The sequence below is a fragment of the Orcinus orca genome, chromosome 9 (assembly GCF_937001465.1).
Source record: "Orcinus orca chromosome 9, mOrcOrc1.1, whole genome shotgun sequence".
Taxonomy (NCBI): Eukaryota; Metazoa; Chordata; class Mammalia; order Artiodactyla; family Delphinidae; genus Orcinus; species Orcinus orca.
Window position 1 is genome coordinate 84031471 of NC_064567.1, and position 24393 is coordinate 84055863.

The 24393-nt window shown below is 34.7% G+C and overlaps 1 protein-coding gene across 11 annotated transcripts in view; it reads left to right on the forward strand.

Annotated features, from left to right (window-relative positions):
• Positions 1–24393, forward strand: part of MAGI2 (membrane associated guanylate kinase, WW and PDZ domain containing 2) — a 1374207-nt gene that overhangs the window by 522839 nt on the left and 826975 nt on the right. The gene's annotated exons all lie outside the window — the stretch shown is intronic.

Sequence of the window (24393 nt, forward strand, 5' to 3'; positions counted from 1 at the left end):
TAAGCATTACTAAGAATAACTAAAATTTATTTACTGTATGGAGTTAAGATGACAGAATAATACATTATGAAAATCTGTTGTGAGCAATAACTAGAACATTGAAACTCATTGAACACAATTTAAAGAAGTAACTTATTCTTATTTGACAGTAAGTTTCTGCAAAGAATGGACTTGGCTTAATTCTTCAGCCACATCTCACATAGCAGCTCCCTTCACTTCCTAAGTTCCCACACACCTCTCCTTTCAGGTTGGGGAACAAGATCTTTTCCACAACAGGGCCTTTGCTCATGCTATTTCCTCCTTGCACGGTCAGAGCCTACTCATTCCTGTTTAACAAAAAACTCCCAACTCTGTCTACCCCTCTATTTATACAGAGTCTCCTCTGTTATTCTCCTTCTCTGCAATTCTTTCTCTTTCATAATGTGATTGTTTATTACTTGTTCGTCTGGTTCATTGTCTTTCTCTGATACTCAGACACCAAGGAGAACTTTGTCTATTCTGCTCACTCGTGTTCATCCATTACACAGAAGGGTGGTGGCCTAGGGATTATTGGCTGAATGTCTGAATGATATTGGAAAAAGGAATCAAACTATTTTAAGTACCTATTATGTGCCGTGTGCTCAGCTGTGTGCTGATGGTTCAGTAGTTAGAGAGACAGACCAACTCTTCCTCCAGAGACTTAGAATGTAGTAGAGGAGATGGGAGGAACCCTGCTATAGGTGAGGTGCGGGGTTCTAAAGAGATACATAAGTAGAGCTACTTGGGTGGTCAGAGAAGGATTCCTGAAAAACTAATTTCTTGCTTTAATCTGAAGGATGAATAGAAGTTTTCCAGATGAAGAAATGGGGAAGAATGTTCCAGGCAGAGGGAACTCTCCCAGATGTCCTTTGAGGCAATGTGCATAGAATTGCCATTCACTCTCATGGGGTTCACAGGAAATATAGGCTCATATTCTGGGCTTGTCTTAAATGTTTTGTGTTGTGTAATTTAACTTTGGCCATCACAGTACTGCTATTCAGTTAAAAGTTGGATCGGTCTGAAACTTAGGAGAGAAGTCTGCACTTGGGGGTGTGGGTTTGGCAAGTTGTCAGAGTACAGAGATGGGAACTGAAGGCATGCATAAGGATGAAATCTCCCAGAGACAGGGTGCAGACTGAGAGAAAATAGGGACGAACATTGGAAGAGTTACCAGCAATGACTGAGGCAAAGGAGAACCAAGAGAGAGCAGCGTTGCTAAAGCTTACATAGGGGAGAGCTTCCAGGGCAAGTGAGCTTTGAGCCATGCCAACCACTTAGAGCTAGAGACCACATGCTTGGGAGACATCACTCACGATAGGGATTGATTTGACACAAAGTCGTGTGATTGTTAAGAAGGCAAATTCATTTTAGTGGTGGAGACACAATTTCAGCTGTAGTGGTTAGATGAAGGACCAAGCAATATGGAACTAGAAGCAGTGAGTAGAAGTAATTTACTCAAAGGTTGGTCGTGAGATAAACTTAGGGTCATAGAGGACTATTTTTATAATGGAGGAGAAAGTTTGTCTTTTGGCTTAGAGACAGAGACAGAGAAAGCATGTCTTTTGGCCTAAAACAGAGCCAATGAAGATAGAAAGTTGAAAGTGTAGGGGAAATAGAGAGCATAATGAATGGAGTGAGGTCTCAAAGGACATGGGTTAAGTGCTTTACACATTTCATAAAGTATTTATGTAGGTTAATTTGTTAATGATTACAATAATGACTTCACATAGGTCTTATTATTCTTTCTGTACAAATGTTAAAAATGAGATTCAGAAGGTTTTAGTAATTCACCCAGGGCACACAGCTAATAAATGTTAAAGTTGAGATTTGAAATCTTGTCTGTCTGTTTCTAAATTTCATGTTCTTTTCCCACTAAATGATGCTGACAAGTTAACCACTCCTCAAGTCTCTGCTCTCTAGTGCCGGTAATATTCACTTATATATTAGCACTGAAGACAAGAGGAGAAACTGTCTTGGCCTATTTTAAGATACAGTATCTCACTCTTTGCTCCCACACTGAAGAATAAACTAGATATCAGCAACTGAAAAAATTTCTCTAAATAGATTGACTCATACTCTGAACTCTATGAAAAGTATGATCAGCAGGTTGGCGGATTCGGTATCACCTGTGATCTTCTTAAAAATGCACATTCCTGGGCCCACCCAGACTTACTGAATCAGAATTTCTGAGGGTGAGATCTAGAAATTAGTATTTTAACAATCCCTCCAGGTGACTCTGATATGTGCTAAAGTTTGAGAAGTCCTGTGTGGCTTGATCATGCTTAACTTACAGCCTAAAGGTATTCATTTGAAAGCACTTTTTTAAAAAAGCAATTAAATACTTAATGATTTAATGGAGTGAAATTCAAGCAAAGCTCAGATATGTAGGACCATCAGTACTATCAGAATATTATATGTTGACAGGTACCCTGGACTAATTTATATTAGACAATTCCTATGTGGTAAACATAAGGGCACCAAACGTGAATTAGTACATATACTTAAAATGTTATTAACACCTAAAGTTTAGAAAAAATCTACATGGAAAGACTGAAGCAAGTAGAATCACAACTTAAAGTCACATGTTAAACTTTTGAGAACCCAGCAGTTTATTCTGGAATTAAAAGATGGTAGCTGGCATATAAAATTATAGCAGCAATAAAAGAGAAATGTCCCTGTGTTCAGAGTTAATGACATTTTTGGTAATTATGGCATAAGCTAGTTAAAGTGCTGTAGAGTTTCTAAGAGCAGACTAGAGTTCCTGGTTTTTGTCTATTCCATTTTCTTTGTCAGTGAACAGATAATAGGTTTGATGATTTAAGTTGACTATAAACTGTATTACAACATTAAGTCCTTAATTTTTTGGCCATTTTGAGAAAAATGAGTATCTGTAAAACATGGTTATTATATTTATCATTACCAACATTGTACAGGAAGCACAATTCAACTAAAGTCAAGTGCATTAAAATAGCTGGGCCAACAACATGTTTTCAATAAGTCATATTAGACATATACCTCCAGTAATTCTACATTTCTCATTTTAATCATTATGGGTATCAGGAAATCATATCATACTGTGCCCCATATTCCTATCATTTTACTACTCTCCATCTCTGCTTCTTTTTATGCTTCTATTTTCATCCCTCTTTTCCATTCTCTCGTTCCAGTCCACGGCTTTCTCATCCTCTATTCTATCTTATTGCCTTTTCATCCCTTACCTACTTTCCAATTCTGTTGAAAAAGAATCTCAGATAATTTTCAATGGTATATACCTAACACAAAAAGGTAGTGATAGTATGTTTGGGACAATTAAATGTTAGAAAGCAACATAGTGTTTCCACTAAATATTGTATCACAAATTAGAATTTGTTTCTTATATATAAGTGCTCCTATTCAAATATGTTTTAATATTTACTTAGCAAGTGATAAAATCAGTTTTACTCTAAGAGCCTGTATAACCTAATAGCTATTTAATTGATTTTGTTTGTAATGTGACACTATTTACTTTCTTGTATCATTTTATATCTAATCTTTCTGGACTAAAACTTGAAAAATAAAAATACTCAATATATTGTGAGGTGTTAATGCACTGTAAAAACAACAACAACAACAACAATATTTGTACATTTAAATAAAGATGGCCAACCTTTGAGATAAGAAGTGTCTAGTAATCTAACAGTACATACCACTAAGGTCATTTCCATAATTTAGAAAAAAGACAGATATACACATGCACACACACAATATTTTTTTTTGAATTTTATTTTATTTATTTATTTTATACAGCAGGTTCTTATTAGTTATCCATTTTATACGTATTAGTGTATATATATCAATCCCAATCTCCCAGTTTATCCCACCACCACCACCCCCGCCACTTTCCCCCCTTGTTGTCCATATGTTTGTTCTCTACATCTGTTTCTCAATTTCTGCCCTGCAAACCGGTTTATCTGTACCATTTTCCTGGGTTCCACATATATGTGTTAATATACGATATTTGTTTTTCTCGTTCTGACTTACTTCACTCTGTATGACAGTCTCTAGATCCTCCACGTCTCTACAAATGACCCAATTTCGTTGCTTTTTTTTTTTTTTTTTGCGGTACGTGGGCCTATCACTGTTGTGGCCTCTTCCGTTGTAGAGCACAGGCTCCAGACGCACAGGCTCAGCGGCCATGGCTCACGGGCCGAGCCACTCCACAGCATGTGGAATCTTCCTGGACTGGGGCACGAACCCATGTCCCCTGCATCGGCAGGTGGACTCTCAACCACTGCACCACCAGGGAAGCCCTTTGTTCCTTTTTATGGCTGAGTAATATTCCTTTGTATATATGTACCGCATCTTTATCCATTTGTCTGTCGATGGTCAATGGGCATTTAGGTTGCTTCCGTGACCTGGCTATTGTAAATAGTGCTGCAATGAACACTGGGGTGGATGTGTCTTTTTGAGTTATGGTATTCTCTGGGAATATGCCCATTAGTGGGATTGCTGGGTCATATGGCAATTCTATTTTTAGTTTGTTAAGGAACTTCCATACTGTTCTCCATAGTGGCTGTATCAATTACCATTCCCACCAACAGTGCAAGAGGGTTCCCTTTTCTCCACACTCTCTCCAGCATTTGTTGTTTATAGATTTTTTTGATGATGCCCATTCTAACTAGTGTGAGGTGATACCTCATTGTAGTTTTGATTTGCATCTCTCTAATAATTAGTGATGTTGAGCAGCTTTTCATGTGCTTCTTGGCCATCTGTATGTCTTATTTGGAGAAATGTCTACTTAGGTCTTCTGACCATTTTTGGATTGCATTGTTTGTTTTTGTAATATTGAGCTGCATGAGCTGTTTATATATTTTGGAGATTAATCCATCGTCCATTGATTCATTTGCAAATATTTTCCCCATTCTGAGGGTTGTCTTTTCATCTTGTTTATAGTTTCCTTTGCTGTAAAAAGCTTTTAAGTTTCAGTAGGTCCCAATTGTTTATTTTTGTTTTTATTTCCATTACTCTAGGAGGTGGATCAAAAAAGATCTTGCTGTCATTTATGTCAAAGAGTGTTCTTCCTATGCTTTCCTCTAGGAGTTTTATAGTGTCTGTTCTTACATTTAGGTCTCGAATCCATTTTGAGTTTACTTTTGTGTATGGTGTTAGGGAGTATTCTAATTTCATTCTTTTACATGTAGCTGTCCAGTTTTCCCAGCACCACTTATTCCCAGCACCACCTCTTTTCTCCATTATATATCCTTGCCTCCTTTGTCATAGATTAGTTGACCATAGGTGCCTGGGTTTATCTCTGGGCTTTCTATCTTGCTCCATTGGTCTATGTTTCTGTTTTTGTGCCAGTACCATACTGTCTTAAATACTGTAGCTTTGTAGTATAGTCTGAAGTCAGGGAATCTGATTCCTCCAGCTCCGTTTTTTTCCCTCAAGACTGCTTTGGCTACTTGGGGTCTTTTGTGTCTCCATACAAATTTTAAGATTTTTTGTTCTAGTTCTGTAAAAAATGCCATTGGTAATTTGATAGAGATTTCACTGAATCTGTAGATTGCTTTGGGTAGTATAGTCATTTTTACAATATTGATTCTTCCAATCCAAGAACATGGTATATTTCTCCATCTGTTGGTATCATCTTTAATTTCTTTCAGCAGTGTCATAGTTTTCTGCATACAGGTGTTTTGTCTCCCTAGGTAGGTTTATTCCTAGGTATTTTATTCTTTTTGTTGCATTGGTAAACGGGAGTGTTTCCCTAATTTCTCTTTCAGATTTTTCATTATTAGTGTATAGGAATGCAAGAGATTTCTGTACATTAATTTTGTATCCTGCAACTTTACAAAATTCATTGATTAGCTCTAATAGTTTTCTGGTGGCATCTTTAGGATTCTCTGTATATAGTATCATGTCATCTGCAAACAGTGACAGTTTTATTTCTTCTTTTCCAATTTGTATTCCTTTTATTTATTTTTCTTCTATGATTGCCGTGGCTAGGACTTCCAACAGTATGCTGAATAATGGTGAGAGTGGACATCCTTGTCTCCTTCCTGATCTTAGAGGAAATGCTTTCAGTTTTTCACCATTGAGAATGATGTTTGCTGTGAGATTGTCATATATGGCCTTTATGCTTTTGACATGGGTTCCCTCTATGTCCACTTTTTGGAGAGTTTTTATCATAAATGGGTGTTGAATTTTGTCAGAAGCTTTTTCTGCATCTATTGAGATGATCATATGGTTTTTATTCTTCAGTCTGTTAATATGGTGTATCACATTGATTGATTTGTGTATATTGAAGAATCCTAGCATCCCTGGAATAAATCCCACTTAATCATGGTGTATGATCCTTTTAATGTGTTGTTGGATTTTGTTTGCATCTTCTCGATCTTCACCTCCATTGTTTTTCCGAGGTCCTGGATCATCTTCACTATCATTATTCTGAATTCTTTTTCTGGAAGGTTGCCTATCTCCACTTCATTTTGTTAGGGATTTTTGCATCTATATTCATGAGTGATATTGGTCTGTAATTTTCTTTTTTTGTAGTATCTTTGTCCGGTTTTGGTATGAAGGTGATGGTGGCCTCATAGAATGAGTTTGGGAGTGTTCCTTCCTCTGCAATTTTTTGGAAGAGTTTGAGAAGGATGGGTGTTAGCTCTTCTCTAAATGTTTGATAGAATTCACCTGTGAAGCCATCTGGTCCTGGACTTTTGTTTGTTGGAAGATTTTTAATCACAGTTTCAATTTCATTACTTGTGATTGGTCTGTTCATTTTTTCTATTTCTTCCTGGTTCAGCCTTGGAAGGTTATACCTTTCTAAGAATTTGTCCATTTCTTCCAGGTTGTCCATTTTATTGGCATAGAGTTACTTGTAGTAGTCTCTTAGGATGCTTTGTATTTCTGCGGTGTCTGTTGTAACTTCTCCTTTTTCATTTCTAATTTGATTGATCTGAGTCCTCTCCCTCGTTTTCTTGATGAGTCTGGCTAATGGTTTATCAATTTTATTTATCTTCTCAAAGAACCAGCTTTTGGTTTTATTGATCTTTATTATTGTTTTCTTTGTTTCTATTTCATTTATTTCTGCTCTGATCTTTATGATTTCTTTCCTTCTACTAACTCTGGGTTTTGTTTGTTCTTCTTTCTCTTATTCCTTTAGGTGTAAGGTTAGATTGTTTATTTGCGATTTTTCTTGTTTCTTGAGTTAGGCTTGTATAGCTATAAACTTCCCTCTTAGAACTGCTTTTGCTGCATCCCATAGGTTTTGGATTGTCGTGTTTTCATTGTCATTTGTCTCTAGGTATTTTTTGATTTCCCCTTTGATTTCTTCAGTGATCTCTTGGTTATTTAGTAGTGTATTGTTTACCCTCCATGTGTTTGTGCTTTTTACATTTTTTTCCCTGTAATTGATTTCTAATCTCATAGCATTGTGGTGTGAAAAGATGCTTGATATGATTTCAGTTTTCTTAAATTTACTGAGGCCTGGTTTGTGACCCAAGATGTAATCTATCCTGGAGAATGTTCCATGTGCACTTGAGAAGAAAGTGTAATCTTCTGTTTTTGGATGGAATGTCCTATAAATATGAATTAAATCTCTCTGGTCTATTGTGTCATTTAAAACTTGTGTTTCCTTATTAATTCTCTGCTTGGATGGTCTGTCCACTGGTGTACGTGAGGCGTTAAAGTCCCCCACTATTATTGTGTTGCTGTCGATTTCCACTTTTATAGCTCTTAGCAGTTGCCTTATGTATTGAGGTGCTCCTATGTTGGGAGCATATATGTTTATAATTGTTATATATTCTTCTTGGATTGATCCCTTGATCATTATGTAGTGTCCCTCCTTGTCTCTTGTAACATTCTTTATTTTAAAGTCTTTTTTTTTCTGATGCTAGTATTGCTACTCCAGCTTTCTTTTGATTTCCATTTGCATGGAATATCTTGTTCCATCCCCTCAATTTCAGTCTATATGTGACCCTAGGTCTGAAGTGGGTCTCTTGTAGACAGCATATATATGAGTCTTGTTTTTGTATCCATTCAGCAAGCCTGTGTCTTTTGGTTGGTGCATTTAATCCATTCACGTTTAAGGTAATTATTGATATGTATGTTCCTGTTACCGTTTTCTTAATTGTTTTGGGTTTGTTTTTGTAGATTATTTTCTTCTCTTCCATTTCCCACTTAGAGAGGTTGCTTAAGCATTTGTTGTAGAGCTGGTTTGGTGGTGCTGAATTCTCTTAGCTTTGCTTGTGTGTAAAGCTTTTGATTTCTCTATAGAATCTGAATGAGATCCTTGCCGGGCAGAGTAATCTTGATTGTAGGTTCTTCCCTTTCATCACTTTTAATATGTCATGCCACTCCCTTCTGGCTTGTAGAGTTTCTGCTGAGAAATCAGCTGTTAACCTTTTGAGAGTTCCCTTGTATATTGTTTGTCGTTTTTCCCTTGCTGCTTTCAATAATTTTTCTTTGTCTTTACTTTTTGCCAGTTTGATTACTATGTGTCTCGGCATGTTTCTCCTTGGGTTTATCCTGTATGGGCCTCTCTGCACTTTCTTTACTTGGGTGGCTATTTCCTTTCCCATGTTAGGGAAGTTTTCTACTATAATCTCTTCAAATACTTTCTCTGGTCCCTCCTTCTGGGACCCCTATAATGTGAATGTTGTTAAGTTTAATGTTGTCCCAGAGATCTCTTAGGCTGTCTTCATTTCTTTTCATTCTTTTTTCTTTATTCTGTTCTGCAGCAGTGAATTCCACCATTCTGTCTTCCAGGTCACTTATCTGTTCTTCTGCCTCAGTTATTCTGCTATTGATTCCTTCTAGTGTAGTTTTCATTTCAGTTATTGTATTGTTCATCCCTGTTTGTTTGTTCTTTAATTCTTCTAGGTCTTTGTTAAACATTTCTTGCATCTTCTCGATCTTCACCTCCATTGTTTTTCTGAGGTCCTGGATCATCTTCACTATCATTATTCTGAATTCTTTTTCTGGAAGGTTGCCTATCTCCACTTCATTTAGTTGTTTTTCTGGGATTTTATCTTGTTCCTTCATCTGGTACTTAGCCCTCTGCCTTTTCATCCTGTCTATCTTTCTGTGAATGTGGTTTTTGTTCCATAGACTGCAGGATTGTAATTCTTCTTGCTTCTCTTTTTTTAAATTTTTATTAATATTTTTGGTCATAATATTATGAAGAGAAAAAATGGAAGAAGTGACTTAATGAGTAGATAAAAATTGACTAACCAGTTGGAATAACAGTGACATTTAGGATCAGTTACCCTATTTCACCAGCATTCAGCCTTCCATTAACCTGATCCTGATTAGATTACTCTGTACTGAGTGCTAGTAGTAAGTATCAAATACATGCAATGTTCCAGTTTTATGTTTGCCTCTTAGGATTCATATATATGAAGAAAATAATCCGCAAGAAGTTAACTAAACAGGATATTTTAGATAAAACAGGACATCTTGATCTAATTGACTAGATCCAGCCAAACCATTATTTGGAACAAATTTCTACAATGAATGTTACCAATTGTTAACTCAAAGGTCAAGTTTCAGAGCATAGTTCAGAAAAATGGATGCTATGAAGATGCATGTGGAGAGTCAATCTACCAATGTCAAGGAAACCTCAATTATTTAACAGATAAATTATTTCAGAAAACCTATATATACCCCGCTAAAAGCCTGGAATTATCAAGTAATTGGTTTTTCAGTGGCTTTTATTGAGATGTTGAGTTCTTATCCCGGTTGTGTTTCCAAAAGCCACTCTGTTAATGAAAAGCCCCAAAGGAACATATTGTAGATTTCAGAGAACATAGTATGGTCATTCTTCTTGTAAGAAAAATCATTGAGGTGGTGACATAAAATTAAGCATTCTTAAATCATAAAATTTTGTTGGAATTTTTTTGTAATCTGAATTCATCGATAATATTTCAGTTAAAAATATATTTTAATTTAAAATATTAGCCAATATGTCACCAAAATTTAAGAAATACTTAACTCTTTAAAAGAGAGATGTATATCTTCTTTCAGTGTTGCCTTTCATTAGAGTGTTAAAAGTGCTGTATCTGGCTAATTCATTTTTAGTAGAAATTATCTGATGAATACCATGAAGGATAATAAAAGTAGACCTTAAAGTCTCCACATAAGCTTGCTATTGCAAAGACCACAGTGACCAATTATTTTGGTTCTGTCTTCTATAATAAAAATGGAAAAATTCTGAATGTCTCTAAAGAAATATACCTAATTGACATAAGAAAATCGATAGAGAGCATATCAACAAGTGAAAATTGATTTAATTAAACTGAACATAAATATTGAGCACATATACCATAACAAGAAGTTAGATTAGGGTGTGCTTACCTCCTTGAAAAAAATTGTTTTTGAACTAGAAACAATGTGCAAAAACATGGAGTAAGAAGTTAGAAAAGAGTGTTTCGTCGGCATTTGGAAGGCTGGGGCACAGCAGAGAGTTCTTTGCAGGGAATTTTAAGTTTCAAGAGTGAGGCCCACATCCTGACTGCTGTTTGGGCTGGTCACTTAATTAGTTTTTGTCTCAACTATAAAACAGAAATAATAACAATGTCCACCTTATGTAATTATTGTGAAGAATTAAGTGAATTTATGCGTTGGAAAATCTATGATGAATTATACTTCAACTCAGCAAGAATTTTAGTTATTATTATATGCATGACTTAATAATTACCTGAACTCTGTGTAAACATGAGGAAAGGAGAGCTGGGTATAATTTCTAAGAAAAACACTTGTACTTGCAGTGCCTGTAATGTGCTAGAAGTGCTGAGTTCATGGGAATCAGGATGAGGGGTTTGGCACCTTAAATGCTTGAAAGAAAGGATTCAGGAGACTGGAGGGCAAGTAAGGAGGACATTGCCATGTATGTTCCTAAACTTTAGCACTATAAGTCTAGAAAATGCCAAAATCATCACTTCAAATCATTTATTAGTAGAAAGCTCTTCATTCAATCATTTACATGGAAGTAATTAAGTTGAAAAACAAATACGATGCCTCCAAAGAAAGAGAGGTTATCACTAATATATGAAAAGTAGTATATTGACATAGCTTTATAGTTGTGTAAATTATTCTTATTTTTAATTTATATTCATCTGCTTTATCAATAAACAATAATAATGAATAAATTTAAAAGAAAAACTCAAATTTTCATAAACAATTTTGCTATAGAGATAAAAAATAATATTGAAATAAATATTTGACAATTTCTGAGAGTATGTCATAATGTATAGGCCTTCTGGCATACTAGGAAAACACTGGATTAATAGTTTAAAAATCCAGTTTAAGTTCCAACTTTCCCACTTCATGACTTCGGACTTCTGTGTGCCGCGGTTTTTTCTTCTGTAAAGAAAATGAGGGCAGAAGTGAGCAAATGGAATTCACTTGCATTATATTGGAAACTTATCCTGCTTCTAAACATCATATCGATTGTGGTGTTGTAGAAATTAGTTACCGACACATTTATTAAAAACACTGGTTTCTGCTGGTATGATGGCTACAGAATGAAAGAAAACTCTATGTCAATACCCATTGCTTTTTCTCTTGCCATATTGTGATATTTCTTATTAGAAAATGATGAATCCAAGATAAAGAGAAGATAAAAATCTGTGGGCACTGCTGCATTGTGGAAGGAAGACTATTATACAACTGAGTAGAAAATAACCAAGATGACCAATAACCAACACCTTTCTAAGAAAAAGCAATTATAGTTTCCTCTCTATGGCTCAGACTAATAAACATTTGTCTTCTGGTCAAAGGAAATTATTTCTGTAAATAAAATAGGATTACAAATATTTTTATGACATCTTTAAGGAGATAAACATTTTATATTAATTACTATTTTGAAGAGCATGGAACATCTGACAAATTGTTACCTTCAAATTATGTGATTAGCTTGATAGATTCCCACCCTGGTAATGAAGATGCTCTCAAGAGGGAAGAAAACTTGTTCTACCTTTACCAGATGATCTTTGCAAATCAAGAGAATCTTTTCCAGCATCCACACCAAGGGACTTCCAAAATACCAGAGGCACTCCTCTTGTGGTCATAAAGCAAACTTACGAGAAAGTGCTCTGAATTAAGGGCAATATTAAGTATATGATATCCCCCTGCTTCTTGTATACTGATTTGTATAAAATCAGTGTGCCTGATTTTAACGCAGGAGCCTTAATTTCAGGAAACAGTTCACATGAATTTTACTTCAACACACTCATTGACAAGAATGCTATATTACTTTATTTTTTCCAAATTAAAGTATACTGGACTGGATCCCCTTTTTGCCTGGATAATGGGAAATTAACTTTTAATCATTTTAATGGAGGTCTTCTCCTCCTTGGGGTTACTCAAGTGTCTTTATGGCATGTTTTATGACACAGTGTTCTGAGTGTGAGACATGTGCTGGTATCTAACCTCCAAGACACCTGCCCTCAACATCCTGCTGCCAACCTTCCCCACTACTCTACTACCTATTGCCCCATTCAGAGACAGTCTACTTGGGAATGGCCCTTGCCACCCACAAGACTTACCTTTCCTGCAGAAAGAGCCCTCCTCCAAACCCTACTCTCCCTCCTTAATGAGAAGAAGGTTTCACATTTCCTTCCTGCCACTTCTATTCTTCTACCTTTAGAACCCATGCTAAACTCTCCTTTTTGAGTATGAGGAATGATATGCTAAACCCTGTTGGGTTTTCTTTTTATTCTCTTTGTTACACATTTATGGCCTGGGAATGTCCTGACCAACCTCCTTTGCTTTTCACAGGTAAAAGATTCATTTGCTTAGGGAAACATTCTGGTTTTTCTATGGGAGAATAATATTTTCCTTTCGAGTCAAGGCCTTGGATACTCACTTGAAAAATCAAGTTTATTGTCCCCTCCTGTTCTCATGGGATTCAACCAACCCATCTTCACGTACCGCATGCTACGTTAGTTTACTAATTAATCACTATTATAGAATTATGTAATTATTTTTATTCATAAAATTTAAAAGCTGTGGAGAAACTACAAGATGCCATTTCTTCCCACTAGGATGGCTATAATAAAAAAAATAACAGACAATAACAAGTGTTGGTGAAGATTTGGAGAAACTGGAACTCTGTCAAACAGCCCTGAAAAGAAGTTAAAGTGATGCAGCCATTTTTGAAAACTATCTGGTGCTTCTTCAAAATGTTGAGCATAGAGTTATTTATGTAACCCAGAAAAAACACTTCTAGATGAATACATAAGAGAAATAAAAGCATATGTCCACATAAAAACTGTATATGGATGTTCAGAATAGCCTAAAAGTAGAAACAACCCAAATGTCCATCACCTGATGATAAGTACAATGTGGTATATCCATGAAATGGAATATTACTTGACAATGAAAAGGAATGAAGAACTGATACATGCTACAACATAGATGAACCTTGAAAACATTTTGCAAAGTGAAAGAAGCCAGACACAAAAGGCCATGTATTGTAAGATTCCATTTATGTGAAATTTCTAGAGTAACCATATCTATAGAGACAGGAAGTAGATTGGTGTATGCTTAGGGCTTAGGGAGATAGGGCAGTTGGAGAGAGAAGGCTAAGAGGTGTGGGATTTATTTGGGGAGTGACAAAAACCTTCTGGAATTACATAGTGGTGATGGTTGCCCAAACTTGTAAATATATTAAAAATTACTGAACTGTATACTTTAAAAGGATACAGTTTATGGCATGTTAATTATATCTCAAGCATGGAGAAGCAGAGGTGAAGAATCATGCCCCTACTGTCCAGGAGTTGTAAAATTTGATATTTACATTTTTTTTAAATGGGGGGCATTATAATTTCTTTCACAATGAGTGAAAGGATTTTTGTCTATAGACTAGAGAAAAAAAAATTTCACTTCCAATCTAATTAGCATTTACTACATAATCAAAGATAACAGAATTGTTCCTAATAGCTAGAACTGATCAGTTTGTTCTCAAAACCATTCATTTCTGAGTCCTGAAAGGAAAGAAATGGTACACTCAAATTCAGATATTAGGCAGGGTATAATGCAACAGGAAGGAATATTGCTGAACCCTGGGGTTCTCCCCTGGTGCTTCTACCAGTTACTACCTCTGGACCTGAAAGAGATCAGTTAGCAGGAAGCAGACACAGAGAGAACTGTGTACAGAAGAAACTTTGTCAGGCATTGAGGCCTTGGCTCAGGTGCACATTCTAGCTCACACTGACATCATAAGGAAGAAGCTAAGAAACTAAATACCCACCAAATATTCCAACTTTATAGCTCTCTCTTATTTCATGAAGGCATGCTGGTGCTCCCCATTGGTCAAACCCAAAGGTTATAAATGTCATTCCTATAGATCATACTTTCAGGATAACAGAGCAGAGTGAACGATGGTAGAGGGTGGGTCTGCAGGGGCAAATTAGTACTTTATTTCCAACTGTCTTTACAATTACCATGAACTGAATTATATTTCTACATTTTATAACTTGTAGTAAACTAAAATTTGGTTGAAAAGAGAGATTGGATTTTATATAGTTATCTATTTCCAAAACTGTTTTTAAAAACTTTGTAGCATATATGTCAAGTATTAAATGAATGTTAGTTGAATACAAAGTGAAAAACAAAAAACATATTCAGTGTTTTTTTTTCTTACTAGTCCGAAATCACAAATATAATTTACATATAATTTACTAATTTATAACATCCCTGTATCTAAGGGATATGCAAAGGAAAATGATTGGCTTTTTTTCGCTTCTGAGAATACTATGGACAACTTCAGTTAGGGTTTGTTGTATTTCTAATCCAGGTTTATTTTATTTGAAAAAATAGCAAGAGAAAGAAAGAAAGAAAATCTTACTCTGAAAAACATTTTTTAAGGGCACTTCCCACTCATTCATGTTGAGACACTGGTTCACTCTTTCTGTAGGTAATGACAGCCTAAAAAATGTCACCAGTTCAAAGGCAGCCAAATGGACCCTTCCTTTTAAAGTTCAGTTGTGAAAATAACCACCAGTGTGGGTAAGTTTTACAGGAAAATTATAATGCTCTTTTAAAGTATGTGACTCCCTCGATCACATCTTGGCAATTAAAACAATTTATGCTGCTATACAGTGAAGATATGAAATGTACATTACATAACTTCAGAAGAAAAAAAACAAATTGTTTTTAGAAGAGGTGTTTGTGTTTAAAATAGTAATTGAAGTAATGGGGGAAGGAGGAAAGTAGAAAGTACAGGAACTGAGTGGGGCAAATCAGGAACTGGTTGCACTGTTCTGTAAAGCCAAGTCTAGGTACATTTCATATTCAGAGTAACTAGCAGTATATAGAAGCTTAACCCACTCTTGGCAACAGGGATTTTGAAGAGTGGAAAACTTTAGCCATTAGATGGAGCCTAACAAGGCATGAAGTCTAAAAATGAAATTGTGGTTTGTCTGATAACTTATGGATTTTATATTGCTGTTGTTGCTGCTACTAGTAGGTATTTTCCAGGCTTATGTCCTTGCTTTGGATTTGAAAAAAATCAGTAGAACTTAGTGAGATTCTGAGAATTCCCTGCCAGTCCAGTGGTTAGGACTCTGTACTTTCACTGCCGAGGGCGTGGGTTCAATCCCTGGTTGGATGCGGCGTGGCCAAGAAGAAAAGAAAAGAAAAGAAATGGGAGGCTTGTAGTTCAAATCAAATGTTATACTGTAAATTATTGCATATAAAAAGAAGAAATGTGTCACTTTCTTGTATCTTTAAATCCCTCTTTCTCCTAAAGGCTGCCATACTCTTTCCTAAAATCAATGAGAAATTAGGAGAGCCTTTATCCTATTTATCAAAAGCCTTTGCTGGTATACGGTATTCAAATCCCAAAGAGGAAATGTGGCTACTATTTCCATGGGATTATCAGGTAGTAACCTTCTGAATAAAGCCAAAGACTGGCTAGATTGACAACTGGACCCTTTCTGCTTGTGTGTCAAAGGGTACCCTGAATTTATTCCCTTTCTGGGCTTCTGTGTCTGGATAGAAGCTGCATCTCAACTTTGCTCCTGCCAGCCTTTGACCATCTTTGAACCACATTCTAAGTCCCAACCTATCCCTCACCCCCATTTTTTTACAGTTATTTGTTTATTTGAACAATTTATGCAGACAGGTTAAATTGCAGTGATAAGTATGAAAACCATAGGTAATTTAATTAAATTGTATTTCTAGTTTAAAAGTAAATATGAACACATTTTCAAATTTAAAACAAAGGTATATGATAAATAATAATAATAATAAAAGGTATATAGTAGATACAGAATCGAGTGGAAATGTAGATGCTAGTACTACAGTTGAAATAGTAAAGAAAAGCAGACAAGATAAAGATATGTTACATATTTCACTATAAATGACAATTGCAATTTGCTGGGCAGAGCTGTTTGTTGCATAAAATGATTTTTAAAGATAATGACGTGGTCATCATTAAGAGACCTTCCGAGAAATTACATAGTGAATTTAATCAGCAGTTGTCTCTCAACAGTAACAAAAAATTGACAAAGTTAGTTGCTGACATGGAATTAAATGTCAAATAAAACAATTTAAATGATATTTAACAAATTCTGAACTTATAACTTTTGACTGCTATAAAATGGCTTTTTTACACTAAATTACACTAAATTTTTAGATTCTTACACTAAAAAAGAAAACCATTTTGATGGGAAAATTATTAAAAGAAAAAAAGAACCTGTTATTTTAATTAATGAAATTTTGTTAGGAAATTTTGTTAGAAAAGATTAAAAGAAATATTTTACAAAAAAATGAAGAATCTTCAGTTGTCACCAAATAATTGACCATAATATAAAAGAACTTTCTAACAATATTAAGTATCAATCGATTCAAAACTTGAAAAAATCACAACTACTCTTCTTTAGCTTTAGAATAGTTATACAATATAGGAGACACTGTCCAATTAATTCCTTGGATGTTTTCTTCTCAAAAGACTTCCAAATTTACAAATAAACTCAATTCACGGACTAAAAAATTCAAGTTCTTGAGATAGATATTTTTGAATTTTTTTAAACTATCAAAGAAGAAATTCAGTGCCATATGATAAAAATTAAGTTTTCATCTGGTTGATGCTCCAGACATGTTATGTAAAAAGTCTGAATTTATTGGAATTTTAAAAGACTGACATTTTTCTTTTGGCTTTATTTCACTGTGTGATGCCAGAAATATTTGTACTGAGTTTTCTGAAGCATATTCTATGAAAAATGTCACGGATATACTTGTTAAAATCGTTTGTATATACATGTTAATGTTATGGAACATCATCCGTTTAAGGAACTGTCGAGAGAAATAGAATACAATGAACTTAAAGATGTCATGTTCTTTAACAGTGCCCTTTGACTGAATTGTGGAAAGTATTCATTAAAATTTACTGTATTGTTAACTCCAACTGAAAATTTTCGGGAAATAAAAGAAATGCTTGCCCGATACTCAACAAACAAAGACAAAAAATGGCAGTATGTGTTAACATTGTCTCGCAAATATCATATGGCACATAAACTAAGTAAATTTGAAGCTCCAAGGAAAGAAAAACTTATTTGTGATCTATGTGGACAGTTACAAGAGTTTAGGTTGAAATTGAAATTTTTCATAAACTTTTAATAATACAAATCAATAAAAATGATTTTGCACACTTCTTAACATGAATCAATTTACAGGTGTAATTGCGAGAAACAGTGTTATGTCAATCTTGAAGCTGCACAAAATACTTGAAATTTGAAGAATGCTTTGCTGAACTTGATAAATTTAGAGTTGTTTCAAATATGTGCAACTGTCCTTTGAATTCGGTGTTACTGAGTTGACATAAGGATTAGCGAATTTCCTTGGACAGATATAGTTTTTGAAATTGGTATGCTTTTTTTTGGAGTCAAATATTCTTCATCTAAAAAAGATGAACTGTTGTATATATGTACCACATGTTCTTTATTCAGTTATCTGTTGATGGACACTTAGTGTGCTTCTGTGTTTTAGCTATCGTAAATAATGCTGCTACAAACATTGGGGTGCTCATATCTTATCAAATTAGTGTTTTTATTTTCCTTGGATATATACCCAGGAGTGGAATAGCTGAGTCATACGGTAGTTCTGTTTTTAATCTTTTTAGGAACCTCCATACTGTTTTCCATAGTGGCTGTATTAACTTAAATTTCCACCAACAGTGTACAAAGCCTCCCTTTTCTCCACATCCTCACCAACACTGGATATTTCTTGTCTTTTTGACTCTAACCATTCTGACAGGTGTGAGGTTATATCTCATTGTAATTTTCATTTACATTTCACTGATGATTAGTGATGTTGAGCATCTTTTCATGTGCTTGTTAGCCATCTGTGTGTCTTCTTTGGAAAAATGCCTATTCAGGTCCTCTGCCCATTTTTCTTTTTTTTTTAATATTGAGTTGTATGAGTTCTTTATATACTTTGGTTATTAACCCCTTATCAGACATATCTTTTGCAAATATCTTCTCCCATTTAGTATGTTGCCTTTTCATTTGTTGATGGTTTCCTTCTCCATGAAATTTTTTTAAGTTTGATTAGGTTCTATTTGATTATTTTTGCTTGTGTTTCCTTGCTTGAGAAGACAGAACCAAAATATATATATATATATATATATATATATATATATATATATATATATATATATATATATATATATTACTAAGACCTGTGTCAAAGACATACTGCCTATGTTTTCTTCTAGGACTTTTATCATTTTAGGTCTTACATTAAGGTCTTTAATCCATTTTGAATTTATTTTTGTATATGGTTTGAGAAAATGTTCTAATTTTATTCTTTTACATGTAGCTGTTCAGTTTTTCCAACACCACTAATTGAAGAAACTCTCTTTTCCCCATTGTTATTCTTTCCTCCTTTGTCATAAATTAATTGACCATGTAAGCATAAGTTTATTTCTGGGCTGTGTGTGTGTGTGTGTGTGTTTGTGTGTTTGAGTGTGTTTTAACATCTTTATTGGAGTATAATTGCTTTACAATGGTGTGTTAGTTTCTGCTGTATAACAGAGTGAATCAGCTATGCATATACATATATCCCCATATCTCCTCCCTCTTGCATCTCCCTCACACCCTCCCTATCCCACCCCTCTAGGTGGACACAAAGCACCGAGCTGATCTCCCTGTGCAATGCGGCTGCTTCCCACTAGCTATCTATTTTACATTTGGTAGTGTATATATGTCCATGCCACTCTCTCACTTTGTCCCAGCTTACCCTTCCCCCTCTCCGTGTCCTCAAGTCCATTCTCTACGTCTGTGTTTTTATTCCTGTCCTTGGGCTCTCTATTCTGTTCCATTCATCTATGTGTCTGTTTTTGTGTCAGTACTGTACTGTTTTGATTACTGTAGCTTTGTAGTATAGTCTGAAGTCAGGGAGCATGATTCCTGCAGCTGTTTTTCTTTCTCAAGATTGTCTTGTCTATTCGGGGTCTTTGTGTTTCCATGCAAATTTTAGGATTATTTGTTCTAGATCTGTGAAACACGTAATGAATATTTTGATAGGGATTGCATTAAATCTGTAGATTGCTTTGGGTATTATGGATATTTTAACAATATTAATTCTTCCAATCCATGAAAATGGGATACCTTTCCATTTATTTGTATTGTCTTCAAGTTCCTTCATTAATGTCTTATAGTTTTCAGATTATAGGTCTTTCATCTATCTCCTTCATTAAATTTCTTCCTAAGTATTTTATTCTTTTTGATGTGATTGTAAATGGGATTGTAAATATTTTATTGATTTCTCTTTCTGATAGTTCATTATTATTGTATAGAAATGCAACAGATTACTCAGTCATAAAAAAGAATGAAATTTTGCTATTTGCAACAACATGAATGGATCTGGAGGGTATAATGCTTCATGGGATAAGTCAGAGAAAGACAAATACTGTATGTTTTCACTTATACGTGGAATCTAAAAATTAAGACAAATGAGTTACTATAACAAAACAGAAACAGGCTCAGGTACAGAGAACAAATTAGTGGTTACCAGAGGGGAGAAGGGTGGAGGGAAGGGCAAAATAAGTGAAGGGATTTAAGAGGTACAAACCCCTAAGCATAATATAAGTTAAAATGATATAATGTACAGCACAGGCAATATAGCCAATATTTTATAATAACTTAATATGGAGTGTAATCTATAAAAATTGTTAAATTACTGTGTTGTGCACCTGAAACTAATATAATATTGTAAATCAACTATACTTTAAAAAAAAAGATGAACCAGTTTTATATGCAGTTACTGGAAATTAGTGTGTTGGTAACAACTTGAGCATGTGAAACTACTTAAATTTTTTTTTTTTTATTTTAGGACAATTTTAGATTCATAGAACATTTGTGAAGATAGTACAAAGAGTTTTCATATACTCCACAGCCAGTTTCCATTTTTATTTACATCATACATTAGTATGGCACATTTGTCACAATTAGTGAACAAATATTGATTCATTACTATTAATTAAAGTCCATATTTTATTCAGATTTACTTGGTTTTTACCTAATGCCCTTTTCCTTTTCTAGGATACCGTCCAGGATACCATATTAAGTTTGGTCATCATGTCTCCTCCTCTTGGCTGTGAAAATTTCTCAGATTTCCCTTGTTTTTAATGACCTTGATATTTTTGAGGCATACTGGTCATATTTTATAGAGTATGTGTCTAATGGGATTTGTCTGATTTTTAAATCATTATTAGAGTAGAATTATATGTTGGGGAAAAAATCACAAAGGTGAAGAACCATTTTTATCACATCATATCTAGGATATGTACTATCAACATGACTTATCACTGATGCTGTTGACCTTAATCATCTAACTCAGGTAATGTTTGTCAGGTTTCTCCACTGTATTCTCTTTTTCACTCTTTCCATGTTGTAATCTTTGGAAAGAAGTCAGTAGGCATAATACACACTGGAGGGGTAGGGAGTTGTGCTATGCCTCCCTGAGGATGGAATATCTGCATAGTTTATTGGAAATTCCTTTGTGTAGAGTTTTCTCTTTTCCCCATTTATTTATACAATCATTTATTTGTATCAGTATGGACTCATGCATATTTATTTTATACTTTGGGTTATAATGCAACACTATTTTATCTTGTTGCTCCAATTGTATATGTGTGTGTGTGTGTTTGGCACTTCCTTTTTTTTTTTTTTTTTTTACTTTGCAGCTGTCTTTTTTCAATTTGATTTTACTTTTAGAGCAGTTTTAAGTTCACAGCAAAAATGAGTGGAAGGTACAGAGATTTCTCATATACCCTGTACCCACAACACATACATAGCCTCCCCCATTATTAACATTGCCCTCAAAGTGGTACATTTGTGACACCTGATGAACCTAGATTGGCACATCCTTATTACCCAAAGTTCATAGTTTACATTGGGGTCCACTTTTACTACTGTGCATGCTATGTATTTGAACAAATATGTAACTTGTGTCCTCCATTATAATATCAGAGTAGTTACACTGCCTAAAAATCCTGTGTTCCACCTATCCACCCCTCCCAACCCTTGCAAGTCTCTGTCTCTTGATTGAAATAATTTGTATGTTAGGGAGCCCTAGGGACGTTCCTAATCACTGAAGACATATCGCACCTACCAAGGAGTTCAAGTCAGAAAACATCACCTGACATCCCTAGTACTCCTTGTACAAAGGTAGTGAGTCAACATTACACACCAATTGCACACTGCATGTTGCTGAGCATTTGCAAGTCAGTTCTCATAGGCTAGAACCTGCTCCTATTCAAACCAGAGACTTGAGTGTCATGCTAGACTCTTTCCGTTTTGTTTTTGGTTTTTGGTTTCCTCCCCATTTACTCAGTAAATCCAGATGATTTAACTTTCTAAATAGCCATGGAATCCATGCTCTCACCTTCCTTCAGTTCATCCACATGACTGTAGCCAAGGTGCTCATTATCTCTCTTTTTTAGAATTTTATTTTATTTATTAGTTATCTATTTTATACATATTAGTGTATATATGTCAATCTCAATCTCACAGTTTTGGTACTTTCTTATTTTCTGACAATATGAACTGTTTCCAGCTCACCTTGTATATTTCCTGTCCCAGTCCTGGAATCATACATTTCTCTATGGAGTCCTGGTTCCTTTTATTGGAGAATGGTATTAGAAACCAATATCTGGGCCCTGTGAATGCTTGATACTTGGGTGTTGTTGCTTCTAGATCTTTTCAACTGACACAGCAAGGAAATATATGTGTATACTAATTGTATATATACACATATCTGTAAATATTTCTATATTTAACCATCCGTATCTATATTAAGCTAAACATGAATTCATAATGATGTCTCCAACTCTAATCTACCACCATATAGATCATTGTCTTCCTCTTGCTTGTCTGTAACCTCCTACTCCAACAGTGAGAAATCCAGCTCTTACCATTAAACGTTTATTTATTTAATTGTTCAATTCCAAGAGAAATCTATATCTATATCATCTATATCCATATCAGAATTGTTCACTTGTACCGCTGTGGGAAATAATATTATCAATTAGAATACAGTAATAAAGTTCAGGTTCCTTTACCTCTACTTCTACAGTTCACTCATTCTCAAAATTACTTAGGTCAGCACCTTTTCCCCTCACCTCCATCAGTGAGGTCATTTCATACATTTATAATGCAGTTAGATTATTTTTGTGACCTTCTGCATTTCCTCATGGGGTTCCCCGGCCTGCCTAAATATTTTTAAATTTGCATGCATGAAGGTTAACTCTTTGTGCTGTAAAATTCTGTGGACTTTGACAAATGCATTGTGTCATGCCTCCAACATTGAAGCATTATACAGAACAGTTTCACCACCCTAAAATTTTTCTGGCTTCACCTATTCAGCACTGCCTTCTCCTCCAAACCCTAAAATCACTGATCTTTTTACCATCTCTAGTTTTGCTTTTTACATAATGTCAAAAAACTGGAACCCTAAAATATATAGCTCTTTCAGACTGGCTCCTTTCACTTATCAAAATATATTTAGGATTCATCCATGTGTTTTCATGCTGTGATAGCTTATTGATTTTAATCCTTGAATAATATTTCATTATATGAATGTACCTTAGTTTGCTTATCCATTCACCTATTGAAGGACAACTTGGTTGCTTCCAGTTTTGGGCTGCTATGAATGAAGCTTCTATGAACATTCACACCACTTGTTTTTTGCTATGTAGCTATGAGTTTTCAAATCATTGGGGACTCATCCTCGTTTTTAAATTGGATAGATAAAAACCAAGGTGACTAATAGCCAATACCAATGCTTTATAGATAGTAAACTTTCAGTAAATATTGACCAACATATACATGCATTATTTTCAGAAAAGGTAAATGGTTATCTAGCAAGTTAGAAGAGAAGAACCTTCAGTTTAGCACATAAGATCGAATCTTAGCTAAAGAATGAAAGAAAACAATAGGTTTATGTTGAACTTCCTAAATCACTTTTATCTTTTTGATTATAATTTTTATATATAATTTAGTTAATTTGTTCCTATTATTGTATATTTCTTTACACAGTCACCGTTAAGAGATGTGTACACTCAACAGACACCTTAATTTTATCTTTATTTAAATGTGTTTATCAGTAACCAAATGCCTACACCGTATATGACAGTACATTGTTGAATTTAGTTCCTTTACTTAATATGGTGATGGGAAAGTGAAAAGACTAATCTGAGGAACTTCCATCAGAATTTAGTCTTTATGAAAGTAGCATTTACTATGCATTTTAAATGTCTGTGTGTGTGTTGATGTATATGACATAAGAGAAGATGACACTAACAGTTACTCTGAGAAATTATTAAGCAGCACTAATGACTATTTGGAGGGAGCACCAGTTGGACTTTACTCCTAATTTGTCACTGGAAAATTTTCCAGATTTTCTTAAGACAGGCTGGAAGTTTAACCTTTCATTTTAGAAGAAACAAATAGTTCTTTCTCTTTTGATATCTAACAGTTCCAATTCTTCTACCTTCCTTCCTTTTCATCCACCATACTACTTCTTTGTCACCTAAATATATTTCTTTAATTTGCTACTAAAATAATTTGCTACTAAAATTTTGTGTATTTCAAACTCATTTCTCAAGACTGGCAAACCAAAGCTTTCAATCCCAATTAAATCATCCTACTCATGGGACACCAGTTTCATTCTACAGTTACAAGGTGGTAATTTAAGTGCTATGAACTTGTTTATTTAAAATAAGGCCGCTTATGTTGACTGATAACCTTTTTAAGTTGCCGTACAATTTAAGTCTTAAATTGAAAATTCTGATTAATGAGTCACATTTTGTGAGTTGACCTGGTTTTCCAGTCCGTAAAAAAACAATGGTGGTTGCCTTGATATTGTATGTTTTTCATGAATCTGCAATACTAA